Source organism: Solanum stenotomum, chromosome 1, assembly GCF_019186545.1.
Source record: "Solanum stenotomum isolate F172 chromosome 1, ASM1918654v1, whole genome shotgun sequence".
Lineage (NCBI taxonomy): Eukaryota > Viridiplantae > Streptophyta > Magnoliopsida > Solanales > Solanaceae > Solanum > Solanum stenotomum.
The window spans coordinates 65,540,319-65,554,312 of NC_064282.1; the positions used below are offsets into that span (position 1 = coordinate 65,540,319).

At 38.4% G+C, this 13,994-nt stretch overlaps 1 protein-coding gene across 6 annotated transcripts in view; it reads left to right on the top strand.

Annotated features, from left to right (window-relative positions):
• LOC125853694 (RGS1-HXK1-interacting protein 1) overlaps positions 1–13,994 on the top strand; it is a 1,101,770-nt gene that overhangs the window by 60,162 nt on the left and 1,027,614 nt on the right. The gene's annotated exons all lie outside the window — the stretch shown is intronic.

Below are 13,994 nucleotides of genomic sequence, written 5' to 3' on the forward strand. Positions count from 1 at the left end.
AAACTAGAACTCTAACTAGTATTTATAGTTTTCACAGATTTGTGCTGCAACGGATCACTTGGCATCGTTAGTCGGAATCGCCGATCAACTCGGCAATTTGCCCTTTGGTGTAGTTCATCGCCGTCTTGCACCAGCCTTCAACATCGTCGTGCTCTAGGTCATTGGGCGACATGGTACTGCTTCGCGGAACTTCTCGGCGATGCACCGACTGCTCCCTTTTTCCGCCAACTTGATCATTTCCTTCAGGGCTCAGCACACTGGAACAAAAGGCGAAGTAAGACCCTTCGGTGACTCGCCAAGTGGACTCAACAATCCTCAGGCCTTCATTTCTTCATTCTTTTCAACCTCTTCGTTCCTTTTTGCGATGTAGTGTCCATGCTTTCCTTCAAACTTCAAATAGCTGAAACTTAAGGGTTTTCATTAGATATTGAGATAAAATAAGCATTTGAGGACACAATTTCTATTAAAATATAGCCCTAAATGAGTCCAATTTGTGGACTCATGAACACCCCAACTCAAACTTTTGCTTTTCCTCAAGTAAAACTCAAGTTCTGCAGTTTAACAAGGATGTCTCAAATAGTTCTACACAAGACTCAATTATGAATGTACACAACAAGGTCCAATTTACTTATGCAAGGATCAATTGTGTACTCAAAGATTCAAGTTGTGACACACCATTACCAAAGATTCTCAAGCTCGCAATACTTGCTTCAAATGCAAGTTTAAGCTCAACAAAAGCCTTTGAATGCCCTCACACAAATGATGATTCCATTTTCACACGCAAAGGTATAATCAATTTAAAGTTCAGGAATCAAATACAATGCTCACACTCACAAAGATGAACACAATGCATGCTTTCACCCATAGGTTTGCCCGTATTTTCCAATCAACATTTGTTTCGACTTTCTCAAGATCACAAAGGTCTTAACAAGGTTTGTAACGGGACTGAGTGTAAAGGTATGGTCATTTAGGCTCAGTGACTTTTATCCTCATGAAATGTGGTACTCTCAACACTTCCCTTCTTTTTCCTTCATCATTTCAATTAGTGCATCATAGGTCATCCTATTATTTGTTTCCCATGGATTGTTTGGAACCCCTTTTCTTTGGTACTTTATTCCACAACTTTCTTTTTCATTCTTTTTCTTTTTCTTTCTTCTTTCTCTCACTTTTTTTTCTATATATATGGAGGGGTTCTATTTTTCTCAACACTATGGGTTTAAAGGAGACTTTCCTTGCACTTCTTGATTGCCCTTATCTTTTCACCACACCTCCAACTTAGGCTTTTAGCCTAAGTTGGCTATTCAACCAACCACAACTTCATGAGGATTATGGGTGATGGATAAAGAGAGGTCATTGTTTTCATCAAGTTTCTTCCAAAGAAAAGTAAGGCTCAAGGGGTGTTCAAAACGGTTCACACACTCACAAGGTAGGTCACAAAAGATGTATATGTCAAATTGTCTCACACTCTTAGAAGTTGCCTAAGATCATGTCAAGAGAAAGCCTTAATTAGTCAATTGGACTAATGGGGCAAATTCTAGGATCCATCATGCATGGTTCAAGGTAAGATCATCACATAGCATTGACACTAAAGTCAAACAAGACTCCACACTTTTGCTAGTGTGCAATGGTCACCACAAGAGACTCGATTCGACAATAGGCTAGTTATAACGAGATGCAAAGAGTTCACATATTGTCTATGCCACTTCATTTGGTCTCATCATAGCTGTACATTCATGTTCGTTCGATTGCTAGCACTATTCAAGTCATCGGTATTGATCGAAATTGAGACTCAAATTTGCCAAGGAACATCCACATTCAATACAGACAAGAGGTGACAAAATTTTTCGGAACGGTAAAAAATCATTCACAATTAAAAACATGGAGCCACAAGCTCAAACATCCACAAGATGCAGTGTATAGAACACAATTTCAGCTCACAACCCAATATATAAACAAAACCAGAGAGTCACAAAATCACAAAAGGTGAGCCTCATCCCACCACAAATAAAACAATTGTCCTCAAATGCAAACAAAAATATCCAAAAGTGAAATAAAGTAAGACAGAGAGGGAGGTAAAAAGGTGGTCCTGTCTACATAGTCGCTCCATTTGTCTGGGCATCAGTGCCCGGTGCATCACTCTGGTCCTGGGTCTCAGTACCCAGAGTCGCTTCAGAAGAAACAACAGTATCAGACCCACTAGGAGCTGCCAAGAGTGTTTTCACCAAAAAGGCCTGCACAGTTGTATAGAATCCTTGGGCCCACGAAGGAACTTTAGGATCTTTGATAGTGGTCTTCCTATCAGAAGTGGGCCTCTTGCCCTTGCCTTTATTTCTAGGTGGAGGTTCTTGTCTTCCCGTCATTGGAGGATTTGACCCCCCTTTATTTATTGTGATATCCCGTGCTCTTTTCTGAGGTGGCATGGCAATATTGGTCTTTACCATATCTTCGAGATACTCGAAATTCTCCCTGCTAGACTTAACAACATGCAAGCACAACCCCACAAAATTGAACCAATTTTAAGGCACAAAAAATATGGGATTTTAACAATATAAACACTACGGGAAAGATTTTCACAAGCATAAGCAAAACGTATTAAAATCAGAAAGGCCCAACACATATCACTAAGATAAAATCATTGCAAATGAGTAGAAAATTACTAAAAATAAATTCGAGGTTCAGAAAACCAACCTTAGATGCCGATTAAAATACTTTTGAAATGCTACGCGATAATGTAATCCAACTCCGAGCACCAATCAACAACTCAAATACAGTAAAAACGCAAGAAATATTGAAAATACTAAACGGGTGCGAGTTTGTGAAGGTCTAAAGTGAGGGAAATTGTAGAGTTTGAAAGTTTAAACCTTTGGGCTTGTAAGAAACCGTCCAGTTCTAGCCCATTCGACGACTCACCGAGTGGATACTTACCTCGTTGAGTTTTACAGGACCTCCAATTTAATTGGGGGTCCAAACGGCGAACTAGATCGCAATTGCCAACTAGGTTGGCGATTCGCCAATAATTTCCTGGGCATGTCGAGTTTTACACACTCCACTTTGAAATCATCTTTAGTCCAATGACGGTCTAAGTTGGGGTGGCCGACTTCTTCGGCGATGCGCCAACTAGACCTTTGGCTCGCCAATTTGCACTTTTCACTCACTTTCCATACTTCGACCTACACAAACAACACACCATTATTTCTTAAAGCAAAAATAAAGAGGTAAAACCTTGGGTTGCCTCCCAAGAAGCGCCTTATTTAACGTCGTGGCACGACGGAACTCCTCACTCAATTTCCATTAGTGAGGTTTGCCTCATTTTCATGATGCCACCCCTCTTTTGTCTCTGGGTAGAGAGAAGATAACACTTGGTCCATTTGGGATCTTTGTCATCATTCCCACTCATTCTTCCTGTTTCAACACACAAACAAGCAAAACAAAACTAAAAATTAAGTTAGTAAACTACGACTAACAAAAGCAAAATTCTACTCTACTAATTATTCTCAAGTAACACCACTCCCCAGCAGCGGCGCCATTTTGATATTTGCGTAATCAAGACACAACTTCTGATGCAAGTGTCTATGATCGTACAATAGTTTAGTAACCCAACCAAGGGTTGGGATCGTCCCAAGAGAGTGGTTTTGAGAATTCATAGAAAAATAAAATTTTATTCTAACTAGTCGTAGCTAAAGACATTAATGAGTAAAAATATTGTAAATTAAAGCGGGGGACACAAGAGTGTCAATTAACAATGGGGGGTTTTTATCACTAGTAAGTAAAAAACAACAAAATCAACAAGGGTTTCTAAGTAATGAGAGGGGATCCTTGGATGTGATGGGAATACGGGTTAGCTAGATTATTGGATACATGCTTTCGATAGAAGATTAATAGAGTAAGTGTTACTAGGCTAGACTTTAAGGGGGATAAGCTCTCTCTCGAGCAACTTACCCCGTTTGAAATGTGTTCCTCTCGAACACCCATTTGCCGCATGAAGACCAACATACGCCTTAACTCAGTCACTCTCACTCTCTCTCGAGCTGAGTGTGTGGACATGGGACTAGGGTTCACTCTCTCGAGCTGAACCTCATGTCGACCCATTCACATTGGCCATCAATCTAGTGGTCTTAATTTTATGACCTCTCTGTCGAGTAAGCCGAGAACACATATATCAACTTGTATTTGTAATTACAAATTCATTAAATTCATCCACAATCACTAAACGAAATTACATTTAAACTATGAATATACTATCAGCAAGTAAGACCCAACAATTATCTTAATCCATATTCGCTAAATCACACCCCAAGAATTGGGGTTTTTAGCCACACATCAAGAGATAGAAATTTATACCTAAATGAGCTTACATTCAAATGCATATGAATATTTAAGTCTTGTTACAGGCCAAGAATGAAGAATCAAAGAGACCTAAGTCCAAATCCTTGGAGATGAAACCCTCTTCTTCTTCAAGTCTTCAAAACCCTCTCAAACTTAGAGCAAAAATATCAAAAAGTACTATTCTCTAAGAGAAAATTATAATAATTGTTCCACACTTAAAACTACAACTCTACCAAGTATTTATAGTTTTCACTAATTTGTGTTGCAGCGGATCACTCGGAGTCATTAGTCGGAATCGTCAATCAACTCGACGATTAGCCCTTTGGTGTAGTTCATCTCCGTCTTGCACCAGCCTTCAGCATCGTCGTGCTCTGGGTCATTGGGCGACATGGTACTGCTTCGCGAAACTTTTCGGCGATGTACCGACTGCTCCCTTTTTCCACCGACTTGATCGTTTCTTTCAGGGCTCAACATACTTGAACAAAAGGTGAAGTAAGACCCTTCGGCGACTCGCCATGTGGACTCGGCGATCCTCAAGCCTTCATTTCTTTGTTCTTTTCAGCCTTTTCGTTCCTTTTTGCAACGTAGTGTCCATGCTTTCCTTCAAACTTCAAATACCTGAAACTCAAGGGTTTTCATCAGATATTGAGATAAAATAAGCATTTGAGGACACAATTTCTATTAAAATATATCCCTAAATGAGTCCAATTTGTGGACTCATCGGTTAGTCGATCAATTTTAGCTAAGCTGAAATCCTTAACAAAGACAAAGCTTTCAAGAGGCGTGCTCTATCAGTTTCTTCCAACATAACCCACCTAGCCAAAGACAGGAACATAAAAGGATGAAATATTAAAAATATTCAATGCTTGAACAAGCATGATAGGATTTACTCTACACGTAATCCAATAAGTGTTGCTAAAGAACATAAGAAAATATCCATCTGACATCTACATGGAATACGTAAAAGCAACAAGAAACTAGATCCTCAAACATTCAGTATGCACCCTTCGTGGATACACTGCAGAAAATCTCGCATACCATTACAATTAATAAACTTGTGAATTTGCAAATTTGATGACACCAATTGACTTTTTTTCTCCACAACTTTTTCTTTAGACAATAGTTGTATTCAGTAAAAAGTTAGCCACCCAGAAAAAGGTGCTAAGTTGGAAATTTTACAATCATTGAAAGGGTGATTAAACCCCTGCGACCCTGCCCATAACCTATACAATTATAATTGCCAATTCAATATACTAACTCTCCTACTTCCCCCAACAGATTCTGCTTACACCAAAAAAAGAACAAGCTAAGACAATTAATCTTAATCTTCTGGATAGAAATGTTAGTACCATTCCTTTCTTTCCACACTGTCTACCAAATGCAAGCAGGAATGATCTTCCACCCGTCCTCCTCCCACCTCTATTCCCAATACTCCATTAACTATTCATCAGTGCAAAGTAGAACTAGGTATTATCCAAGTTTTTTTTTGAGAAGGTAACAACTTGTATTCTATTCCAAAACAAAAATAAGAACTTGCCACAACAAATTATAGGTTGCTAATTACAATCGTGGAGAGTAGCAGAAGGATCCTTAATCCTATATCAAAATTTACAAGGAACCTAAAACATCTGTAACTGATTCTAGATCTACCGTGTGCTCCTGTTTACACCAAAAAAGAAGCAAAACGAAGCAGTTCATCTTAATCTTCTGGATGGAATTACTCTTGTTTTGGAAGCATATGAGATTTCTTTGTTTCCACACAGACCACTAGATGTAAGCTGGAATGATTTTCCATCTTTCTTTATGCCCAATAATGCCTGCATAACTGCTCCATATCTTAAGAGTTTGCGTAACTTTCCTAGGCATAATCCATTTCATGCCCTTCAGTGAGGAAGAAATTCCACAAAATGTTGGTTATTCTATGGTGAAGGAAGAGATGGTTGACAGTCTCTACTTCTTCTTCACCATACAAATGCTTCTTCTTACCCAAGTTATTCCCAAAATACAAAAGAACATGTGCCACAGATTTATAGTTGTCATGCAGTGTAGGAATAAATGTTCATTGTTTTCTCCCTCCTGTACACTAAGAAGACCCTTCTACTATCTAGTTTCCACCTGATCAATGCATCCACCAAAAGTTCCCAATATCTGAAGCATTGTGACAAAAATCTCTACTTCCTAGTCATTAAGTGACAAAATCTATCTATACTTCAACTAAGTTTGGTTCGTCTCTCCTAGGTTGATAGGACTCTTCACTTTTAGTGTTGTATCTGTGTCAACAGGACATGGTGTGGATGTGGGATCCGTATTGTATTTGGTCAACCCAATTTGGTACTTTGACCAAAATCGACAAAACATTTGGGACAACAACAATGATTTTGTTTTATCAAAAGAAAAGTTAAGCTGAAATTGAAGAAATAATAACATGTATATATCGACGTCTTTGCTATGATCTTCCCAACAGTTTATATAGGAGTTGTAGCAGTTTCAGTCCATTAGTCTATTACCTCTTTATGGGATTCTCCTCTTGACCAATATAATTTCCTCGAAATACCTTGACAGATTTCCATGTAATGTCTCATAATTTAAACATAGATCCCGTTTGGATTAGCTGATTTTAAATAGCTGATAAGTTTTAAGTTCTCAGAACAAAGAAATGCTAGAACACAAATTTTATATTCACGGTTCAAATTAAAGGTAACACGATAAAAGACAAGCAACAACTAATAGAAAATGTTGCAAGATTTGGAGAAAGGAGTCCAAACACAGGGTAAGAGCTCAAGCGTACAATAATAATGAAAAATAGGTCATAGACCTTTTTGATGAAAAAGCTCATTTACACCCATCAATAGATCAATCTTTTGATGTAGTCTCAAGAGTGGATATACCAAGATTGAGAATGTTACCTATGAAATCCTTAACTAAGATACGGAAAGTGCTTGGAATATTGTTAGACAAAGAAAGAAGAAGTAGTTGGATATTATGAACATATGGGGATGTGGCATTCCATTTAGAATCTCTTTCCTAATCTGGTGGATGTGGTTTCAAAGAATACCTATAGGAGAGGTGTTGGTTACAAACAGAATAGCAGATGTTGTGGAATGTTATTGTTGCTCAATTCTGTACAAGAGACCTTTGACCATCTATCTGTGTCCTGTACTGATTCTAATTTTCTATGGATAACATTTGCAGGAGCATCTGGAGTTTAGGGTCTTTTTGTTCAGCGAAAACAAACCATATATAAATGGTGGAGTGCTAGTTGTGTTGTTAAACTGAAGCCACTGTTTAGACCTCTTCCAATTTTTCATCAGTTGGAAGATTTGAAAAAAAATGGATGTTACAAAGCATGGAGGAAGAATGACTAGGAATGTTATGGTGAGGGAGGTAAATTGAAACATTTTTTAATGACTCTTTTCTAAATATCCTTGGCTTAATAATGTGCCCAACTCCTACCTTGGATGGTTATATCCTTCTGCAGGGGTGTATAAGTTTAACACTGATGGTCCTAGTAGGTATAAGGATGAATGTAGTTCGAAGGCTTTTTGTGTGAGAGACAGTCATGGTGACTTGTATTTGCTGAAGCTGAGAGGTTTGCCCTGTGTGATGCTTTAGAAGTTGAGGTGAAAATTTATTAATAGTCCTTATAAAAGTTAAATGGTATTTAAAAAACTCGTTACCCATATATTTAATTATTTCTAAGGAGTATTAATAAAATTTCACTCTCTCTGAGCTCTGGCGCACGTTAGAGTGTACTGACTTGCACCTTGCCGGAAATGGGGAGGGGACAGCCACACAGACACATGAAGGCATCGTGAGGAAGAAATAAGTCAAGGTATTGCTAGTAGCTACACAACAGGACCACCACAAGTAGCTAGGAGTTGATTGTTGATCCACAATTGAAAACACCAGAAGAAGCTTCAACTTGTCCGGCGATTGCATTAAGTTAGGAGAAGGGGAAAGTAATAAGGAATAAGTAGTGGCCGGAGCTGTCAAAGCAGAATGGAATTAGAGCTGGGCTGCAATAGTTTTCGATAGAAATCAATGGAACAGTAATATAGATAAAACACTCAGGTCAAGCACAAATGAAGCTTGAATTGAATAGTGAAGCACCAGAGGTACCTTTGGCAAACTTTTTTGCTACTAATCTAACCTACATACCACCTGTGATAGTCGAAGGGGAAAAAGTAGTAGAAATTATGACAGAAGATGTTGCTCAAGATAATGAGAAATGGGCACCATCGATAGTAGTGTATGTGGTGGGCACAACACCATCCATTGGAGCTGTGGAGAGATTCATCCTTGGTCAGGGTACCTTCTCTGCGAAACCTACAATCTTATATCACAGAGATGGCTATTTTGTGCTAAGATTTGCGAATGAGGAAGAGAGGGATATGGTGCCATGTTCAGGGACTCATTACTTAGTGAAAAGACCTATTATAATGAAGCCATGGGTTCCAGAGTTTAATTCTAAGGAGGAGATACTCACCACCACACCATTATGGATTAAGCTCCCAAACTTACCTCTTAACTGCTGGAATCCAAAGGTACTAATTAAGATGGGCAGTTGCTTGGAGAAGCCACAATATGCAGATGAATGTACAACCCAAGTAAATAGAATTTCATTTGCCAGAATACTAGTTGAAGTTGATATCACAAAACCTCTGCCCAAGGTAATTAAAATTCATGTTCCTAAGGGGAGTGTTTCGGAGAAGCAAATATGGTTTGAATGGAAGCCTATGTTTTGCCAGAAATGCCTACAAGTGGGTCATTCATGTGTGGATAAGCTAGCAGCACATCCACAAGTTCAGAAGAAAATCCAAGGACAGGGGCAAAAGAAAGAATGGATACCTATCACTGTAATAGGTAAGGAGCAGGCTAATGAGACGGGGCAGGTTTTGCCTCAGGCTCAGGAGGTAACAGATCAGCCAGAGATAGATGTAGCACGGGTGACAGGAGCAAGGTGAATGGCAAACTGTTAGATATAGAAATTTCGCAAGGAAAGGCATAATAATATCTAGGATGCAAGGAACCCTAGCCGTACAGGAAGTCAACAGAGTGGGGAAGAAAATGGGGGAAGCATGGAGGTACCACCTAAACCCACCTTAACCTTATGATAGTAACATGGAGTGTGAGAGGTTTCAACCAAGAGGTGAAGCATAAAGAGATGAGGTAGTTTGTAAGGAGAAATAAGGTAAAGATCATAACAATATATGAACATATAGTAATATCAACAAGAACAAGTCTGATTATTAAGAAGAGCCTGCCAGGATGGGAATGGTGCACAAATGACAACATCACTATGAGAGGGAGAATTTGGGTGGTTTGGAATCCCAATGAAATTACTTTCACCATGATGGAAGATGCAGAACCATACATGCATGGTTTGGTGGTTACAAAAAACAACAATATATAATTTCAGTATATGGATTGCACACAATAGCTACCAGGATTCCTTTGTGGACACCAATTCAGCAACTAAACAATCATATCAGAGATCCTTGGTTGATTATGGGGAACTTCAACTCTACACCAACACAAGAGGACAAACCTGTTGGTAGTCAAGTACAAGATGCAAAGACAAGGGATTTTCGAGAATGTTTAATCGATTGTAACCTAGCAGAATTACATATAGGAGGAAGGGAATACATTTCAAATGATCATGTTTATAATAGAATTGACAAAGCTTTAGTCAATGATGCATGGATGGAAAAGATGTCAGTATAACAAGTCATGACTATGGATCAATTTCAAAAAACAAGTCATGGCTATAGATCCACTATTCTCAGACCATTCTCCATTAGGTTTTATAGTAGAGGAACAAAAAAATACACAAAAGAGACCATTCAGATTTTACAACTCTATAGGGAAACATCCAGAATTCAGAGTGTAACACCCCAGAAATTCTATGACTTAAGTTAGAGCTTGACCTTATGAATAATGACTTAAAAATAGTTAAAATGATGTTTTTAAACCTAAATTACTTCAATTGACTCGGTTTGGAAGAGTAATAGTCTAAACGTCAACAAACAACCACAATGTCCGGAAACTAGAGAAGAATGTGTTCTAGTGTGTCCTTAGGTTTTGGACAGGTTTAGGAGTGTCGTATGATGATATAATCTTGTAAAAAGGTTTACATTAGGTAAATATATGTTTACAGGGTCAAAACATTAGAATACGATTCCCCAGGGCCACCCTAAGGGCCCCCGAAGAGGATCCCAACCTTGGCCAAGCAAGCTGGCAAGGCAGCTTGCAGATTGGACTTGGAGGGAATAGCTCTACATCGCGGACTAGCTCCCCCAAGGAGAAAAAAGTTAGTTTGCGACGTGGTCGTGTCGTGGACTCTACTGTCTCGAAATTGAATTCCAAATATCTTCAAGGAACAGCTCCGCGTCGTGGACTTGTTCCGCGACAAAAATGCAGAAATTTAGAAATCGATTTTTAGTTCATTAAAGAGTCCAACTAAGTGAGGGGTATTTAGGATACTTTAGGGGACGTATATATAATGATTTTTAAGTCAATTTACCTCACTTTTATTACTCAAACACAAAACCCCAAAGATCAAACCTAAAGTTCCTTCTTCTCTCTACTCTCTCTCTCTCTTCCCAATAACTCCATTGAAGAAGATTGGAGCTTCAAGAAGAATACCAAATATCCAAGGTTTCAACTCAGATTTTCGTGGTTAATTCATCAATAAGGTATGGTTGCTTATCACTCTTGGGATTCCTTTCCCCAAGAGGCCCCTTTAAGATGAATTTCAAAATTTCCAATTTCTCGGTTTCAATCCAAAAACGTGGGTCTTCTTTCTAAAGTGAAATTGATGTTATAAACTGACTTTGATTAATGTTATATGAATAATTATGGATGAATTTATATTGTATTGGTGGTTTCTTGAAGAATTCCCCATGAGATCCATGTTTCTCTTTCTTTTCCTAATTCTAACCCTAGTTTGTGTTGGATATCAATTGAAGGCTATGAATTGAATGTGATGTTATGTAATTCATGTTTGTATGATGATTCTACCATAGGTTATGTATAATTTTTATGAAATTAAGGTTGGGTCTTTGAATGAAGCCTTCAAGTCTATGAAGGGAATATGTCAATTGCTTATATTGATGTTGATTATGTTATTACTTCATGAATTACCTTGTATTATGTATTGGTTATGAATTAATTGGTAATTGAAGTATGGATGTCCCAAGAAGGGAAATAAGGTATGGAGGTTGGTTCTTCTTTGAACTCGAGTATGAAAGGTGAATTGCTTAGATTGTAATGATGCTATACCTAATGTGTTGTTGTAATGTTGATGACCTAGTTTCCTCATCCTTAACTCTCTACACTTGAATTAGCTATGAAGTATGTATGTATGTTATGGTATGATTGATATATGATTGAAAGGTAGTCCTCATGATTATAGTGTAATGTAAAGTGAAAGGTTTACTCACTTGCTAAATGTTTCTAAAGTGAATGGATCGTTACTCACTTATGAACACATATGAGCTATTATGGTAAGAAGTCTACATAAGAGTCTAGTAAAGGCTAATGTGAACTTATGTGATGACTAAAGATGATTACAAAAGGGAATTAGATGCTTAGCACCGAAAGGGCATGTAAATGAGATGGGGGTCTCACGTTTAGTAAGTCCGGCTCCCCATATGGGTTTCCTCACGTTTAGCAAGTCTGGATTACCTACGATATGTGTTGTCTCATGAGATGGAAACCCCCACGTTTAATAAGTTAGGGTTTCTAGAAGCAATATCCTTGACCCTTAACTATGTGCCCACATAGGACTTTAGCTTAGTGGATCCACCTAGATAGCTATGTACGAATGGTTACATCTTAGGCAAGTGTTAACCCTCTCTTTTCGGTGTGGGAGTAGAACACCAGATTCCATGTTGCTCTCATGGTGTATGTCAGTTATTGCAATATTTTCCCTAATGTAAAAGTAAATGAAGGTATGAAAGGTGTGAACTCTTACTAGGGCTTTCTTAAGGGTTGCTACATAGTGTAAGGGAGGGTATGGGACTTCTCTTGCGCATTGCACTTGTGAGATCCTAAGAGATTGTTGTGGTAGTGTTCTCTTATGATTATGATGATTATGATTTCTGTATGTTGAAGCTATGTTATGTATGATCATTATGAATATGGTAAGTTATGATGAAATATGATCTTATGAATGTATGCATGAAGTAGGTTGCTTAATGTGATACTTGGCTTTGAATAGGGTTATGGGGTTCTATTCTTGCATTGCATTAGTATTGCTTGGGTTGTCTACATGTTGGGATGATATTATGTTTGATTGAACTATGATGCTTAATTTGTGTGCATAATGGATTTACTTGGTAGAAAACATGTTTTGAATAAATGTCCTTTTATGCATGTTTCAATGGTTTTTATGCATAGTAGCAATAGTTAGTACGTGTGTTGTACTAACCCATATTTTCTCCCTTTTCCCCAAATATTTAGGTTCGGGCCGTTGAGGATTCAAGCTTACTTCTCAAGACACTTGGAGTTGCTTTCCCAAATTGGTTAGTCCTCAAGTCTGAGGACAAGACCTTATGATCTAGCTTCTATGTTTAGTTCTTTGATGATGTTGAAAGACATTGTTGTACTTTCCTATTTCAAGACTTCTTATTGATGTAAGGGTTAAGTCCCATTTTCTATACTCATATGTCTAGATGGTACATTGTGACGAAGTTAGATTCTGTTTTTCATATGTGAAGTGAAGTTGAACTTCCAATGTAAAAAGTTTTAAATTTTTCGTGATTTTATTCTATGATACATCTTATGACGAATGCTAAGGGCTTTTATAAGACCTCTTCGAGGTCGAATACGCCGGTAGCGACTAGGGGATGCTCTCAGGTCGTTACAAACTTGGTATCAGAGGATAATGTTAAGAATAATGTAGGATTCATGTCACAAGATACCACATCGAGTAGAGTCTTGTTCATGGGTGTGAAGCTTGCCACACTTATGAATGAGAGGCTACGAGATGCTTAGGAACTTTCACTCTTTTGTTATTCCATAGTCGTGCCTAAGAGTCTTCACTCTATTTAGTCCTTTTCTTCTAATCCTTCTCTTGTGCTTATAGGCAATGAATACAAGAAGGAACAATGCAAGGAGGGCCAACGAGGAAAATGTGAATGATGTGGTACCCCCTCAAGCTCCTCAAAACCCTAAAGTTCCAATTGAAGAAGGGGCAATGTCTAATGTTGAGATAAGGTCGGCTATTCATAATTTGACTCAAGTGTTGGCTACTCAAGTTACTAGGGATGCTAAGGTGCAAGTGAACCCCAATGCTAGCACTACCGCTTCTAGGATAAGGGATTTCACAAGGATGAATTCCCCTACTTTCTTTGGCTCCAAAGTGGAAGAGGATCCACAAGGGTTCATCAATGAAGTGTTTAAGGTTCTAGAGGCTATGGGTGTGTCTTCTTAAGAAAAGGCAGAGTTAGATGCCTATCAACTCAAAATGTGGCACAAGTGTGGTATGATCAATGGAAGGAGGGAAGACCTATTAGAGATGGTCCGATAAGTTGGGCTACATTCAAGACGGCTTTTCTTGATAGGTTTTCCCCCTTGGAACTAAGGGAGAGGAAAATGCAAGATTTCATCAACCTCCGTCAAGGGGGTGTGAGTATGAGGAATATGGCCTCAAGTTCACTCAATTG